Below are 17917 nucleotides of genomic sequence, written 5' to 3'. Positions count from 1 at the left end.
CATAAGCAGAGAGTGCTTGCTAATGCTGTCCTTAGACATTAAACATGATGAAAGTATTCAGGAAAAAACACCGTGTATATATTGTTTATCAACTCTGGTTTTACGTGGCCTATCAACACAATTTAAAAACTAGTATATATCACATTGTTGCTTTGTGATCTTGAAGTGGTCGTGTGATTGGCTTACCACGACTGCTTTATTCTTCCTCAGTCAAACAGCAGCCTCATGTGATTGTTTTGCCCCCTAGCGCCAGGTGTTGCGCCAAAAAGTGATCGTCTGCCACAATGACATTGGTCTGCCACAAAGTGATTGCCCCTACCGTGCCCCTACGTAGCCCGGTGGCGCCTGTGTCCGGCAGCCTCGCCTCTGTCAGTGCGTCCCAGGGCAGCTGTGGCTACAATGTAGCTTGCCATTGCCAGTGTGTGAATCAGTGTTGGTCAAGTTACTTGAAAAAAGTAATCAGTAACTAATTACTGATTACTTCCCCAAAAAAGTAATCCCGTTACTTTACTGGTTACTTATTTTCAAAAGTAATTAATTACTCAGTTACTTAGTTACTTTTTAAAAACACGATTTACAACCTGAGTAGGTGATAAAGCGATAGATCTTTCAGCCCAATTCTACTTTTTCTGCATAATCCATCATACAAAATGTAATCAAATGGAAAAGTCTCTTTTTATTAGTTTTAATCTTTTAACTTTATGCATCAAGCAAAAATGTAATTATATGCAACATTCTCTGACTTGAATAAATTAGTTTAACATTTAAAGCTATTTTCTGCACATTCCAGCACATAAAATAAAATATTTTTTGTGTTTACACTCAGTCTTTCAAATAGATGCAAGTAAAACACAGCAGAAAATAAATAAAGTCAAAGACTAGCGGTCCTTTTGCTCTATTTTCACCTGTAAAGCAGGAGTGGGGCAGGCGGAGGTTTACCCTGGTGCAGGTGTGCCGCGGTCAGTTGAAGAATCCGCGAGTTTCTCTGTGAATTTCCCATTACGTCATAGCGCACTCGGTGCTTGCTCAGAAGTTTAGGGGTTTTTTTCGCTTTAAAAAAGAAGTTTTCTTCCCACGCACAGCGGACGCTAATGTTTTTGCCACTTTTTATGGAATCAAACTCAAAGTAAGGTCAGTACTTCCACGCTTTAAACGCTGCACGCTCATACTCTCTCCCACAATCAATATATTATCCATTGTTGATCTGCACACAGCTGTTGTCGTCACACTCGCTTACGTCACTGTCATGAGACATTCTTGCAAAAAAAATCATGGTTTTAGTAACGCAGTAACGCAGCGTTCCTACGGGAAAGTAACGGTAATCTAATTACCGTTTTTGCAATAGTAATCCCTTACTGTACTCGTTACTTGAAAAAAGTAATCGGATTACAGTAACGCGTTACAAGTAACGTTTTACTGCCCATCTCTGGTGTGAATGTGTGTGTGAATGGGTGAATGACTGAATGTAGTGTGAAGCGCTTTGGGGTCCTTAGGGACTAGAAAAGTGCTATACAAATGCAGGCCATTTACCATTTACCGTGGCCCTGAGTGGCCAAACAGAAAAGAAAACACCAGCAATAAAAAAAACGCTGCAAAAGCACACAAAACACAATGGAAATAGGAAAAACGACAACTGAAATAGGAAACAACAAAACAGAAATAGGAAAAAACAGATTTCCAAAAGCACAAGGGAAGTGTTTCTGGGGAGACAATAACCAATGTACCAGGTGCAGGAACCAAAATATGCCAAAATTGTGCTGGGAGACACTTGAGAGAAGTGGAGGATCTATCGGTTTTGTGAGGAAAGAAAACATGAGAGGTAAGTGTGTTAGCCTAACTATTAGCCTAAAAATCCGTCATCAGTATTATATGAATCACGATAAAACACACCTACCATGTTTTGGGTTCCTGCAACTGGTCCATCGGGTTATTGTCTCCCCAGAAATACTTTCCTTGTGCTTTTGGAAATCAGTTTTTTCCTATTTCTGTTTTTCTAGACAAGAAATAAACCTTTTTTATGATGTTATCGTGTTTGTAACAAGCTTCTGGTGAGATCATAGAGATTATAAACTGGATAGTTTTGATAGCAAATGGGAAGTTAGGGTGTGTTTTGTGTGTGTGTGTGTGTGTGTGTGTGTGTGTGTGTGTGTGTGTGTGTGTGTGTGTGTGTGTGTGTGTGTGCCAGCAGGGTGAAGCGACAGGTGACACCCTATCATCTGTGTTGATACGCGCTTAAAATACCTGAGTAGTGCATTAGGAACGCAATACCATTAACCCTTTCTCTCCAGCTCTGAGTCAACAAATTAATTGTCAGCAGGGTTTCACATTGAGAGCATTGAAGGCCTGGCAAATATACTGAATGAACTCCTTGAACTAATGACCCTGATGGGAAATATCTGGGGATTTCTGATCCTTTCACATGTTTCACTGTTTGGATTAAACAGATTTCCCTCAGCACAGCACAGTGAGGATCAGTGTCCTGAAGATTAAAACACATCAGACTGGGATAATCATAAAGTTCTTGGACCATGAAATGTCTGATAAATATCCACACTAAACAACAATCCTTTCAACCTTGATTCAACTTAACATTTCACTGGTTTAATTCAAGTGTATTACTACACCCTTAGCTCTCTGTGGACGCAATAAAAACCTATCCTTAGCCCACTGTTGTGATGGGTACAGCTGTCTATTTACATTGGCTTGTGCTTTTTCTATGTTCAATTGTACACACACACCCACAATCCCACCAATATAGCAGTCCATCATCAACTTCCTCCCTGAGGGCTAAGGTTTCACCAGCTGACATGACGCCTGTCCTTTAATAAAAAGTGCTTTAATTAACTCAATCTGCTGAAATGCAACATGTGGAGGCAGCAACTCAGTTTATATGTGGGAGGTGAGAAGATGTATCCATCCATCCATCTAAATTGATAGCTTTGCTTTTACACTCAGCAATCTCTTCAACACAACAGACCAGTGCAGCATCCGCATCATTGCAGCAGCAGCACCAACCCATCTGTCGATCTCCCGCTTTTTCTCCCGTCACTCGTGAATAAGACCCCGAGATACGTGAGCTCCTCCACTTGAGGCAGGAACTGGGCACTCCACCCTTTTCTGGCTGAGGACCGCTTCACACTCGGCTGCAAACCGTTCCAGGCAGGGCCCCGGTAACCCTATCTTGGGCAGAGTGAACTGTTCCCTCGATGGTCTTCTCATAGGGGTCTTCTGAATCGCTCTTTGTCTGGTCCCTCACCCAGGACCAATTTGCCATGTGAGACCCTACCAGAAGTCCCGGGACAACATAGCCCCTGGGATCCCTGGGACACACAAACCCCTCCACCACGATAAGGTAGCGATTCACGGAGGGGATGTATTTCAAGTTAAAAAACAAAAAAATTTATATTTTACACTCCACGTCTAACTCACCCTCGGCCTCTGCCAGGACAGACCTGGTGGAGGCTGTCTCTTGTAAAAGAGGGACTGGTCTGTACTGGGGAATGGAGGATCCTTGTAGAGGATTTCAAGTCTATCACAGATTTCTCTGTTGTTCAACTGTTTTTATTTTCTGAAAACCTAAATATTAGTTTTCTTATCTGCACTGAGCCCCCACTCCTAAATACATGACTAAAACTGGCCTTCCCAGCCATACACTTTGCAAGCCTCTAAGGTTCTTGGTGTTTCCTGGATGAAATCATGAGTCTCCACTGTGTCTTTTTTGTAACACCGATTCTTATTCAGTGGTTTCCCATCTTTCGGTTGGGGTTAGGGAAGAAAGACAGGAAAAAGACATGCTGTGGAAGCAAGCCAAGCCAGAGATTATTAACAACTAATAATTAAACAGAGTCGGTTATAGAGGTGTACACTTTAACCCTTAACCATTGCCGTCTTTCACAGAAACAGATATTTTAAAAAAAGTAAGCTTCAGTACTGGGACAGTATCCAATTACAAATTTTAAAGATCAGATACACTGAAAATAACCGTATTATCCATTGTGCGCTTCGGTCTAATGCTTTCTTGCACAGACTATCATTTAGCATGTAGGTACAGAATTTCTTCTTTTCAGATGAAACTATTTCCTGTTGCTACACAGCCGGCGCATAAAAGCTTCCCACTCTTTCTTCTCTTTCATTTTTATCCCTAACATGACAAAATACAGCATGACTTTTATTACAAATCTCAAGGTTCATGATCCATCCTTGCAGCGATAAACCTCTGACAGAGTTTAATGATGTGATTACACTTTGAACAGTGAAATACAAAAAAGTGTTGGTTTCCACAGAAAACAAACCTACACTTTACAGAATTATAATTATGAAAAACCGCATTACACATGATTTATTTCTTATTTATTTATTTCCTAAATGATACCATAACCAAAGTGACTTTTTAATTTCATCATTTACACTCAATAATGCCAATTTGTGGCTCAGCATGTAACAGCACATCTACAGATTCACAGATATATCAGCTAATTACTGACACTGACCGATGCTGGGTTTTTATTGGCAAATAAGATGCCAGTAAACGATGTCAGTGGCTGAGATTTATCTGTAATGTCACTAAAAGAGTTTAATGATGAGCTGAAATACTTGTGAGAAAAACCTTGCTCACATTTATGATGTAGACCTGTGTGTTTTCCTGGGACAAATATGGAAACAAATAAGAAAGTAAAACATATTTTTGCTGTTGGAATCAGCTCTCGTACAAATTCTTAAACATCAGTGATCTTCTTGATTGCATAATTAAATTCCTGTAAACAGTAGCTGCTGCAGAGGTATAGAAAATGCTCATCTTTCAACACAAGATGCACGGACACATCACACACTTATCCTGCCATTTTTTGGAACCCATTTCCAACATATTTGCCTTGGCAGCATATTCGTTGAGTGCGTCCAGTCCCCTCATCATTTCCAAAAGTCGTTACACGTCGGCGGCTGGATTGGCACCCCTATACAGGCAGAAGCCGAGGAGGAACAAGAAGACGCCCAGGAAAATAAACCCAACTGAGATATTAACCAAAGTGTTTATCCAGAAGGCAAACAGGTAAAGGGTCTTGTTGCAGTAGGGGTCCACGTTTGTTGTGTTTTTGTCATAGTTGGGCTGATAAATAGAGTAGATCCATACATCACCTATGAAAAAAATTTTTTTTAAATTTAATTTAATGTTACAACATGTATTAATTCTCACCCCGGTATACCTTTATGCTCATGGGCACAGTTGTTGACAAGGTGTAATCTGGATAAAAAGGGTCTGGAGCCTGATAATGATAAGATAAGTGTATTTAATTGATGGATTCAAGTTTGATAATAAACAGCTATTTTGTGGAATATTTAATTAGCAAGAAATTTGCTATTTTATCCACAACCAAGTTTACCTCACCTACTTTATCATGACTCAGAAGCACTGTACTGCATGACCTAAATAACAGCACTACCACAAAAGCCACAATTAAGACAGATACAGTCAGCTACTGCTGGTGATGTTAGCTAGCAAAAGAGTCGTGACCAAAACGAGATGATTGAAAACTTGAGCTGAGACATTTTCTGCATTTTTTGGCTCTGACAGAAAGCAGCAAACACTGAGAGCCTATGGATAGATTTAAGTCTTTAATGAGTTAAGGTTTATCTACTGTGATCACCTTTAACATTCTTAATTCATAACCTTTTTTTAAAATAATGTCTTGTCTTGATCTTATTAGACCTTCTAGATTACTTTAACCATTAATTAATCCAAGTCTTACACCACCATCGCTTTCTAATGTAACTTTACTAAATTTTTCTTTTTGTCCTTCCTTCCTTTATCCCTTCTTGTGAGGCGTTTGGATGGCCCTACCCAGGCAATACTAGTACTAGAGGGCGACAATGCCATTGGGAAGTGTGAGACAATGAGGAAGCTGAGGAGCATTTTCTCAGAGACTTTTGCACAATCTTATTTATTTTTAGAACCAGAGTAGTCACGTCACTGTAGTCACATGCAGATTTAAGGCACTTCTGCTTTGACTAAACTTTTAAGAACTGGAAGCTACCTCCATCATTCATATACAGATTGTGATTTGCTCTTCCCTCTGCCAAGATTAATGACTATTGATCTTCTGACTAATGAGAATAGAGAGCATATTGATCAATCAGACACTCAACCCTAAAGACTACAGTCCTAATTTACATCCTTGTTTTTGTTGTGGCTAGCTTCTTTCACGCTGTGCTATTAATATGTATTAATGAGCCACAACTTTTAATGATTAGACAGGGAATCCTGCACCCTGGGTACATAAAACTCAATGTCTGATATGATGAATCTGATTCACATGAAGGAGGGACAGCACTTTACACAGTATCATATTTTTTGTGGCCTTTTAGAGCTTCATGCAGCTGAAACGAATGTGGTCTATAATAGAAACACACTGCGCACTGTAAACATTGCCTAGAAGGAGTCCTGTTCTGTTTGTGGTGCTGAGAGCTAATGTTTAATCTCTTCGGTGTGAATTTATGCCGGTGGTTTGTCTGATGTCCACGACTGTATTTACACAATTTTAACAGGCAGCCAACCAGAAACAGGTCACTTCCTTGACTTTTTAACTCACCAGCAATAAACCAGCAGAAGATAAAGAACATTTCCAGTAAGTTCCAGGCTTTGTAGATTGTGCTCAGAGGGTTGAAGGTGCCTTCTTCGGGCTCTTTGGCACAGGGAAAGCAGGAGAGCAACATGTACAACAGGCTTGAGAGTCCTAACACTATCAGATAGATGGGGATGTAGTGCTGGCGCGGACACTCATGAAGGTATATTGCCCCTGGTGGACACAAGGAGGATGACTCAAAAAGTACAATCAGAGCTGCCTGGAAAACTTCAACACCTTTGAACACTCATTCAAGTAAGTAAGTATGGAGCTCACCAATTGCAATCTGAGCAATGGGCATGACGCAAAATATTGCGATAAAGATCGCTGCAAAAAAATCAAACACTGAACTCAGTTTCTTCAAATGATATTTACAGAAATGAAGCTATGACATCAGTGTTCATGATGTTAAAATCGCTAGATTTTACCTAGTGCGGTTGCTGGGGGTTTTGGACGGTTCCTGATGCGTCCCAGAAGGTTACTGCTCTCCATTTTTCTCACCTGCAGAAGAAGATAAAGAATTGAGTTGGAAGTCCAACTGAAGGTGTGCAAAGCAATCTTCAGCAGCCAGTAGAGGCTGGAATTGCCCACCCCTGCTGTAGGCAGTCCAGACCTAAGTTTTGTGGCAAGCAAGTTATCACAACATGAACCAACAAAGGAACAATGGGTAACTGTGAAGCATGTATTAAGATATCTCAGATGGTCCAAGGATAAGAAGTTGTGTTTTAGGAGAAACAATGAAAATTTAGATCTAGTAGCCTACAGTAATGCTGTGTGAACCTATGTAAGAACAGTTCTCTAGTTTCATGGAAGACAAAGAAACAGCCCACTGTGGCGCTCTCTACCTGTGAAGCAGAATATATGGCTCTGGCTTCTACAATACAAGAGTTTATATATTTAGGGCAGCTTTTGAAAGGTATAGATAGCTAAAAACCTGTGAATCATCAGAGGTGCAAAGATGTGGACATTAAATATCATTTTGTAAGGCCCATTGTAAATGGAGGAAAATGTGCCTGTTATATTGCACTACTGAAGAAATGGTTGCAGATGTTATGACCAAACCTGTGTCTAAGCTAAAACTTGGAAAGTTTGCAGACATCATGTTTGGTGAGTCCACATCTGTATGGTAGTTTACAGGACAATATTCTTTAGATTCCAGCAACCTGAGTACAAGAGGGGGTGTTGAGATATTTATCGTGTGTACTAAGTTGTAAGTATGTTGTTATTTGTTATTGTTGTTTAAAGGAGATGCAGTATTTTGGCTGTCACCACAAGGGGGCAGTTTTCACTGTGAAGGAAAGTATGCTGTGAGTTGATTGCTGTTGATGTTGCACTGCTCAAAATACACTACTGTACAAATAAATGTGTATGATTAATGTGTAAATTAAAAGTAACGTAGGCCTACTCATGAACTAATTTACAAATATAACCCAATAATGAGTCCTAAATATTCAAGAACTTTTACTTTTACTACAAACTTTTTGTTGAAACTTAGTTTGAGTGAAAAAAGTATTGAATTTATGAATTTGAAAGATATAAATACTTAAATACACCAGTCTGAAAAACAGTTACTTAATGCAATTTTAGACTCGTATGTGTTTTTTATAACACCCACCTAAAAAAAAAAAAAAAAAAAAAAAAAAAGCTTGGAAAAATGGTTCTGAATATTTTATTCCTGTTGGCTGTTTTCAGAGATATATTTTTAATATTCAGTTATTTTGTAATTTCCATGTATATGTTAAACTGATGTAAAATGTTTGAGAAAGAAAGAACGACTGACCAAAAGCTACCTAAAACAAATTGGTCAAAGTGAAATAAAATGCAAATAAGGCTGAAACAATGGTCATGGTAGTTTGTGGTCCTTCATTTCTGACAGCAGGAGCTCACACATAGCAGCTGTCCACACACCTGATAATCAAATGCTGTCAAATGAGAGCAGATAAAAGCTAAATGGGCTGTCTGTTTAAACAGATTGGGGCTCTTCAAATACCAGCAAAACTTGTATCTGTTCATTGGTTTTTGTGAGCACTGTAATTGGTTTTGGTGAGTGCTGTGAGGCAGGCAGGGTGAAGGACCCAAATCCAGGACTCAAAGTAAAGTAAAACTCAAAGCTCGGCCTTTATTGCTATAAAAACTCTTCGTAGGAATAAACATTACAAAAACCTCAAATGCAGAACTAAAACCTAAACTGGGAACTGGAACCTAGAAACTCAAAGACTCAAGCCAACCAATGCTCAGGACACGGAGGGAGAATACACAGCACAGAGACATTGTCATTCACTGCTTTCTGTCGCACCGTACACGGGAAAAGCAAAACAGGAGCACCAAAAGTCAAAACAAAAAAGTCCAAAAACAGTGTCCCAAACAACCCAATTTGGGTGGCTGACCCAGAAGGTTGACAGCCCAGGAGCCTGGAAAACAGTTCAGGAGGCAGCCCATTGAGCCAACAGTGACAGAGGATCTCAGGAGGCCGACCGCAAAACAGTGGAGGCGACTAGCTGAGACAGACAGCTGGTGTGACCCCTCAGATCCTCCAGCGGAAACAGACGGTGGCATGCAAGCCACTGAGTGCTGGCGCGGCTCACCGGAGCCCCCAGTGGGAAACAGACACAGGGCCAGCAGGTATGGAGGCCCCTGGCTGAGACGAAGCTAGCTGAGGCTACGTGGAACACCCAGCCAGCTCTGGACACTTCACCACAGCGCTGCAGCGAGACAAAGTTTATTGGAGGCTGGGTGAGCTGCTGCAGACAGCTGAAATGGCCTGGTAGAGCTTTCAGGTGACACAGCTGAAGGCGGCTGAGAGAGTTCAGCTGAGCTCTAAGCCGATGATGGTTGTGGCTGAACCAACTGTACTAGCTCCATATCCTCCAGGGGCCCAGAGTCTGCTGAGGTCTGAAACTCAGCCTCTGGGGAAGCCCTGGAGAGAGTGACAGTCTCCTCCTTCTTGGGACACAGAAATGCTCTTTGTAATTTGTTTCTCTGCTGAGAATGAGCAATTGAAAAACAGCCCTTTACATTCACAGTCTTAGAGTTAACATTCCTGGTCATTAGAACTCTGGGCTCAGCAGGAGCAACATTGTAACAGTCAGTAAAGTCCTGTGAATGGGGACTTCTGTCTGTCTCAGACAGAAGAACCAGTTGTTAACGCCTCTGCAGTTATCTTAGCAGTAAAACAATTACCTTTAGTTCACTGAGGATTTACAGACTCAAGGTTAACAGGCTCAGAAACAAATAACTCTACCTCAGAATATACTGACTTAAAATTTACAGATTTAGTGAAAATGGGAGAATAACAGTCTTCCTCACGCATGGGTCCAAAAACAGGAAAAACAGTCTCTGCGTTAATCATACAATAGTCCATAGTTAGTATTGGTTCAGACTCAATGTTAGCTTGTTAGTTTGTGATTTTGCCCCTTGTGCAGTGTAGCAAATGTTCTCCAACTGACTGGCACAAACAGAAATCTCAGGTTTTTCAAAATCAGAAACAAAATCAGATTTCTTGTTCCTTGGGCAGAGAGAAACAGCTTTTAGGTCTTGTGAGGTGAGGTCCTCAGTCACGGTCTTAGTTGTTATACATTTTGGAGGGGTAAGGAAAAATTCTGTTCTACTCACCACAGCCGTCTGTTCTGAAGAAGTCCCTGGTGTGGGCTGTGGCGGGCAGGATGAAGGACCCAAATGCAGAACTCAGAAACAGAAAGTAAAACTCAAAGCTCAGCTTTTATTGCTGCAAAAACTCTTTGTAGGAATAAACATTACAAGAACAAACCAAAACCTCAAATGCAGAACTAAAATCTAAACTGGGAACTGGAACCTAGAAACTAAGAAACTCGAGCCAGGCAATGCTCAGGACACAAAGGGAGAACACAGCATGGAGACATTGTGTATGACGCGATAGCAAGCAATGAATGACAAAGGACTAAAATACACAGCGGAGTGATTTGGGAAGTGGAGACAGGAGGAAAGCACAGGAAAACAATACCAAAATGCAAGAAACTCAAAATGCTGGGTCCAAATGACCCAGAACTGTGACAAATGCTACAAGACAGACTTGAGTCCAATGAGAAAAAAGTGCTGTTAAAAATGACTCACCCTTATGGCTCCCAGTGATGTCACCATTTATTTAATTACATGCACTCATCCTGTACTATGTACTGACAAAGAAAGGAGTGCAGTGCTGTTAAAACTTTGATTTAAATTTTATATGTTTATTCTTTAAAAAGAAGATGCAAAGAACTGCAAGGAGATGCCGGCAAAGAGACAGAACATGCTGAAGAGATTATGGCTCTTAGCTGACTGACCATTTCAGTGATTTAAGGAAAGTAGGTCTGCTGAGTGATAATAAAATAAAACAGGCTTACACAGTGTTTATAGTTTAATTATGAGAAATGCAAACGTGAGCCAAACATCACCATTTTAATGAATAAAACAAAAAATAAATAACAAATCAATAAAAATACAACACATAACAATGCATATTTTAAAATAACACAAACTGGTTTTGGCAGCAGTCCCACTGTTCTTGTTGAACTGCTGTGTGGGTGCCTGCATAACTGAGCAGTAGATCACCACAGAGCATCTGTCAGTACATTAATAACCTAATTATTAAAGTCCCACAGCAAAGTGCAAGAGACCAAGCAGCTCACTGTGGTTTAAAATACAACAGGTCAAAAACCCCAAAAAACCACAGCACCTTTTGTCACACAGCTTTATTTGCTCATCAGCTTCTACCTGAGAGGGCAGTGTTTGCCAGGGCAGCCAGACTGTCACAAGTCTGTGAGGCACACGCTGGAAGACGTCTCAAGATAGACGCAACCTCTGAGCCCTGAACGAGACCGTCCGCCTCGCAGATTCATCACGAGGCTTCGACTCCTCTCAGACTCGGCCGTCTGGAGTCGAGTCTCACCGAGAAGCGAGTCCCACAGCAGACCTCTGCTGTATATCTGTCAATACACAAGAAGCCCATTAGCCCTGTGTGTTTGTGTGCTGCGTGAGAGGGAACAGGAATGTGCCAAACCTCAACAGAGATGTCTGTGTTGGGGTATCTCCTGTAGAAGATGGTTCTCAGGTTGAATTCAGGGTTTCCGCTCTCCTTGAACACCCGCGTCCTGACGTTGTCATTCTCACATCTCACTACAGCGTAAACATCGGGGGCTGTGGAACAAAATCCAGCACGGTGTAAAGAAAGAAAGAAAGAAAACACCAAGGGAGATATGTGCAATAATTAAGAGTCTGCCCAAATATGAGTCTTTCATTTTGCAGTCACCTGTTTGTTTGGGAGGGTGGAGTCCTGACGCCCTGTGTAGATAAACTGTGGTTACCACTGTGGGCTGAGGTAGAAAACAGTGGAGCACAGAGGGAGACGGTAAGTCCTCCCTCAGTTCCCTTCATGGAAAAAAGAAATAACTAAATTAAATGCAGAGGACTGGGAATATTGAAGGGAAAAAGAGATTTTTTCTGTTAAAGTGGAAAAAATTAAATGTAAGAAATAATATAAAATTTATGATGCTAATAGTGGTTTCATATTGATTTTTATAATTTATCAAAAAAAATGTCTATGTCATATTTACTGTTTGTTTGTTTTTGTTTTTTTCTCTGTTCCGCGGAAGGACAAAACCACCAAAATGAAAATTATTTGAATTATAAATACAAAAATAATAAATAAATAAATAAATATACTTTATGAGTAAATAAATATTAAAACTGTTCCATTACTTAATTTAAAAAATGTCATTTACATTTATTTTTCTGTTACTTCCTAAATCTTTCCTGTATTATTTAATTTTGTATTTATTCACCTGATTATTAACTATTTGATTTTTTATTTTATTTTTAGTAATTTTAAAATTTTCATGTAAATTAGTTGAACATCTGTAAAGATCTCCTGAGTAAAAGCAACAATATCTGTTTTTACTGGGATCAATCATCCCACCCTCTCCGTGAATCGCTACCTTATCGTGGTGGAGGGGTTTGTGTGTCCCAGGGATCCCAAGGGGCTATGTTGTCTGGGGGCTTTTGCCCCCTGGTAGGGTCTCCCATGGCAAATTGGTCCTGGGTGAGGGACCAGACAAAGAGCGATTCAGAAGACCCTTATGAAGAGAACATTAAGGGAACAGTTTACCCTGCCCGGGATAGGGTTACCGGGGCCCCGCCCTGGAGCCAGGCCCGGGGAGGGTGCCCGAGGGCGAGTGTCTGGTGGCTGGGCCTTAGTCCATGGGGCCCAGCCGGGCACAGCCCGAAGAGGAGACATGGGCCCATCCTCCCACAGGCCCACCACCCACAGGAGGCGCCATAGGGGTTGGGTGCATTGTGTGCCGGGTGGCGGCCAGGAGAGGAGGCCCTGGCGGACTGACCCCCGGCTGCCAAGACTGGCAATAGGGACATGGAATGTCACCTCTCTGGTGGGGAAGGAGCCTGAGTTAGTGCGTGAGGTTGAGAGGTACCGGCTAGATATAGTTGGGCTCACCTCTACGCATGGCTTGAGCTCTGGAACCGGGGGGGGGATGCGCTGGAAGGTGACTCTGTTGTCCTGCTGGGAGACTTCAATGCTCACGTGGGTAATGACAGCGAGACCTGGAGGGGCGTGATTGGGAGGAACGGCCTCCCTGATCTGAACCCGAGCGGTGATTTGTTATTGGACTTCTGTGCTAATCACAGTTTGGCCATAACAAACACCCTGTTCGAACATAAGAGTGTCCATAAGTGCACGTGGCACCAGGACACTCTAGGCCGTAGGTCAATGATCAATTTTGTAATCGTATCACCAGACCTGCGACCATATGTTCTGGACACTCGGGTAAAGAGAGGGGCTGAGCTGTCAACTGATCACCACCTGGCGGTGAGTTGGATCAGGTGGCGGGGGAGGACGCTGGACAGACCCGGTGCACCTAAACGCGTAGTGAGGGTGTGCATTGAGTCCGAATGGACCATGTTCAGCGTCTCCATTGCCGAAGCTGCTGCATTGAGCTGCGGCCACAAGGTGGTTGGTGCCTGCCGTGGTGGTAATCCCCGAACCAAATGGTGGACACCAGAGGTGAAGGGAGCCACCAGGCTAAAGAAGGAGTCCTATCGGGCTTGGTTAGCCTGTGGGACTCCAGAGGCAGCCGACAGGTATGGACAGGCCAAGCGGAATGCAGCTCGGGCAGTGGCTGAAGCAAAAACTCGGGTGTGAGAGGAGTTCGGAGAGGCCATGGAAATAAATTTCAGACTGCCTCGAAGAGATTGATTCTGGCAAACCGTCAGGCGTCTCAGGAGGGGAAAGCAGTGCACTACCTGCACTGTGTATAGTGCTGGCGGAGCGCTGCGGACGTCGACTGAGGAAATTGTCAGGCGATGGAAGGAATACTTCGAGGACCTCCTTAATCCCACTGACACATCTTCTGAGGAGGAAGCAGAGTCTGGGGATGAGGGGAATGACCCGCCAATTTCCGGGGGCGAGGTCACTGAGGCAGTTAAACAACTCCTTGGTGGCAGAGCCCCTGGTGTTGATGAGGTCCGCCCCGAGTTCCTGAAGGCTTTGGACGTTGTTGGGCTGTCCTGGTTGACACGCCTCTACAATGTTGCGTGGAGATCAGGGGCAGTACCCCTGGATTGGCAGACCGGGGTGGTGGTCCCCATCTTTAAGAAGGGAGACCGGAGGGTGTGTTCCAACTACAGGGGGATCACACTCCTCAGCCTCCCTGGGAAAGTCTATGCCAGGGTGCTGGAAAGAAGAGTTCGTCCGCTAGTCGAACCTCGGATACAGGAGGAACAATGCGGTTTTCGTCCTGGTCGCAGAATACTGGACACTGGGCTTTCACTTTGGTGGCCTCAGAATCTCATCTCTGCTTTTTGCGGATGATGTGGTTCTGTTGGCTTCATCGGGTGAGGGCCTCCAGCTCGCACTGGAACAGTTCGCAGCTGAGTGTGAAGCAGCGGGAATGAGGATCAGTACCTCCAAATCTGAGGCCATGGTTCTCAGCCGGAAAAGGGTGGAGTGCCCACTCCGGGTCGGGGATAAGTTCCTGCCCCAAGTGGAGGAGTTCAAGTATCTCGGGGTCTTGTTCGCGAGTGATGGGAGAAGGGAGCCGGAGATCGACAGACGGATTGGGGCTGTGGTTGCAGTGATGCAGACGCTGCACTGGTCCGTCGTGGTGAAGAGGGAGCTGAGTGTATAAGCGAAGCTCTCAATTTACCGGTCGAGCTACGTCCCTACCCTCACCTATGGCCAAGAGCTGTGGGTAGTGACCGAAAGAACGAGATCGCGGATACAAGCGGTAGAAATGAGCTTCCTCCGAAGGGTGGCTGGCCTCTCCCTTAGAGATAGGGTGAGTAGAGCCGCTGCAGCTCCACATCGAAAGGAGCCAGCTGAGGTGGTTCGGGCATCTGACAAGGATGCCTCCTGGGCGCCTCCTGGGTGAGGTGTTCCAGGCATGTCCCACCGGGAGGAGGCCCCGGGGCAGACCCAGGACACGCTGGAGAGATTATATCTCTCGGCTGGCCTGGGAACGCCTTGGTGTTCCCCTGGATAAGCTGGAGGAGGTGGGTTGGGAGAGGGAGGTCTGGGCCTCTCTGCTTAGGCTGCTGCCCCCGCGACCCGGCCTCGGATAAAGCGGATGAAGATGGATGGATGGGTGGATGGATCATCCAGTATGTGAAATGCTGAACTTGTAAAAGTGCCACTTGCAGAATAAATTGAAATGCAGAAAGTCAGTAGGTAAATAAATTGAAATTTAAACGCAGAATTCAGAACACTGGAAACATAAATTGTGGAAAATATAAAAATAAAACTGCAATAAAAAAAAACTTTTTTGGTTTTGAAACCTTTGGGCAGCTTTGGTCCTCCGTACCTTTTCAGTATCTACAAATATCAGAACGTTCAAAGCTATTTCTAACCCTTCTTTCCTGACCAGCATTTCACCTGAGTCTGATACGAGAGTGGGAGAAGAGGCGAAGCAGGAAGCATCCAGTGACGCCCGGCAGGAAGGTGGTGGGCAGCACAACATAACGTCCCAGAGTCAGAGTTCACCTCACTGTCACACTCCGGGAATCCATGTAGATGGAGCTGGCCGCCTGCTCCACCACGCACTGCACCCGACTGCAGCGGTTCACCTCCACCTGCAGATGATGAGGAAGAAGTGAAATATTTTTTTTATGACTCAAAAAACGTGAGGTTGCTCAGTGGCCCGGCTCACCTTCAACACCTCAAAGCCAATAGGCAGGTTTTCTCCTTTTCCATTTTTCCTCCATATCCTCCTGTCCTCCTGCTGCAGACAGATCAGCACCTCCTCCTCTTTGGCTCGCACCTCAAACATGAACTAATAAGAATGAAAAGTCATTTTTAGCATTCATGTGCTGATGCAAACCCTGGTTTCAATCTTATATTTACCTGTGGATTGTGCAGGAAGGTGTCCCTGTGATTGATACATCCACCACACCGGCTCCTCTTATCCAACTCCACCTTCCATACTCCATTCACCTTCCCACCACCCTTTTCTGCTGTCACTTTGTTCACATCAGGCTTGCTTCTTCCTCTTTTCCTTCCTTCCTGTTGACTCTCACCTAGTCGATCCTCCTTTCTGTTCCCACGCTGCTTGGTCCCTCCAGGCCCGTTGCTGCTCTTACTCAGAGTCAGTGTAGGGTTACTCTGGAGCACAGTGGGTGGAGGTGCTCCATGGGTGGGGGGAGGTAGAACCCACTCCCCGTAGCAGCTCACTTCTCTCCAGTGAGATCTCGGCCACAGCAGAGTCCTCTCCACCAGTCTGCACACCACCACGTCTGTAAAGTGTTGACAGAAGTCCTCGAAATCCATCCTGAGGGAAAAGGAAAAGAATAAAAAGTGAGGCAGAAACCAGCTAACCCACATGACTTTTTGTTCTTCAAATAATAAAAATCAGAAGTACCAAAACTCCCCGACATCGCGAACAATGAGCCCCATCTTGTCCCTCTCTGCACGACTCAGTTGCTGCCACTGCTCTGACCTGCAGGGGGCACACAAGGACAAAAAGCAGAACACTTGGAAAGGATATAAAAATAAAAGCAGTGTTTCAGCTTCTAGAAACCTTTAGTGATCCAGTTCTCAGACTTCCATGATGTGAACAGCAGATGTCCCTCCACCCCAGTAAAACAAATCCCAAACTATTGTAAAATGTCAGAATCTCTCCAGAATATCAGTAGTGGCATTATAAAATGCTGCAAACCACAGCGACACTGTTAAAGTCAGCAAAGACTTTTCCCCCCAGAGCTCCTACAAAATGCTCTCAGCAGTCTGACATGTGGCAGAAGCCAGTGCAAAGACTTCAAAATCACCTCTCACCTCTGACTCCAGGCACCGGTCCAATCTGTGGTCCCCCACGGGTTCCTCATGCGGACCATAAAGAGTCTGGATGTCCCGCCTCTCTTCAGTACCTTCTCCCCCAACCTCACCTTCCTCACTGCCGTGATCCCGTAGGCGTGTCCTCGCACGAGCCCACACTCCAGCACTGACTCCACGGTCTCTCCCTCTGCAGGCTGAGAAACGTGTAAAATCTTTTTAACCAATCTTTTTAACAGTTTTTAAAATGTTCAAGACTCAGAAGCCCTACCCGTATGGAGCAAGTGATGAGTGATTTACATTCATGGACCTTGGTTAAAGTCTGGAAGAGCGCCCTCCTCTGGTCACTGTGCAGTCTTAGAGCCTCACGATCCAGACTGAGCGGCTCTGAAACTCCACCAGTGAAGTCGATCAGGGCCTCTGCAGTGTTCCCTCCCTCCAAGGCCTCGTAGCAGCCGTTAAGTCTAAAAGTTGAGAGAGGGATTGAGTGATTGATTCAGGATCATTAGACATTAGGATTGCCATAAGCAGTGGTTGTGGCAGTCAAGAAGTAGGTTCAGCAGTGTAAAATTAACAGCAGTCCCATCAATGCTACTGAATTTCCCGGAGGAACCCACCCGAGGGATTAATAAAGTTTTATCTAATCTAATCTAATATCAAAACCAGCATTTTCTGCTGATGCTCACTTGGCGTAGGCCTTTTCCAGCAGGGCGCTCCAGAACTCTCGTGGTGTTGCCGAACGACAGAAGAGCAGCACTCCATCCTCGCTGACAGGCAGGCGATCATCTACAACAACATCCATCCAGCGACCGAGACGCCAGAACCTGAAATGGAAAATTCCTGCATACAAGTCGGGACGCTTTGGATTCCACTCCTGATTCAAATGATCGGGGATGACCTAGGAAGAGGAGAGAGGTGGATGAGGAAGGGTGAAGAAAGACAAGGAAGGAACTAGGAGGAAATGCAGAGAATGCAGAGTAGGGACGATAGTAAAGAATAAGGAGAAAGAGGA

The 17917-nt window shown here is 44.0% G+C and overlaps 2 pseudogenes; both read right to left on the bottom strand.

Moving 5' to 3' along the window:
* LOC120720175 overlaps window positions 1-17917 on the bottom strand; it is a 29347-nt pseudogene that overhangs the window by 5256 nt on the left and 6174 nt on the right.
* Window positions 3849-16490, bottom strand: LOC120720178 (annotated as a pseudogene).

The sequence above is a fragment of the Simochromis diagramma genome, unplaced genomic scaffold (assembly GCF_900408965.1).
Source record: "Simochromis diagramma unplaced genomic scaffold, fSimDia1.1 OVJJ01000274.1, whole genome shotgun sequence".
Taxonomy (NCBI): Eukaryota; Metazoa; Chordata; class Actinopteri; order Cichliformes; family Cichlidae; genus Simochromis; species Simochromis diagramma.
The sequence above is the reverse complement of the archived record's forward strand: the minus strand, read 5'-3'. Positions and strand labels throughout refer to the sequence as shown.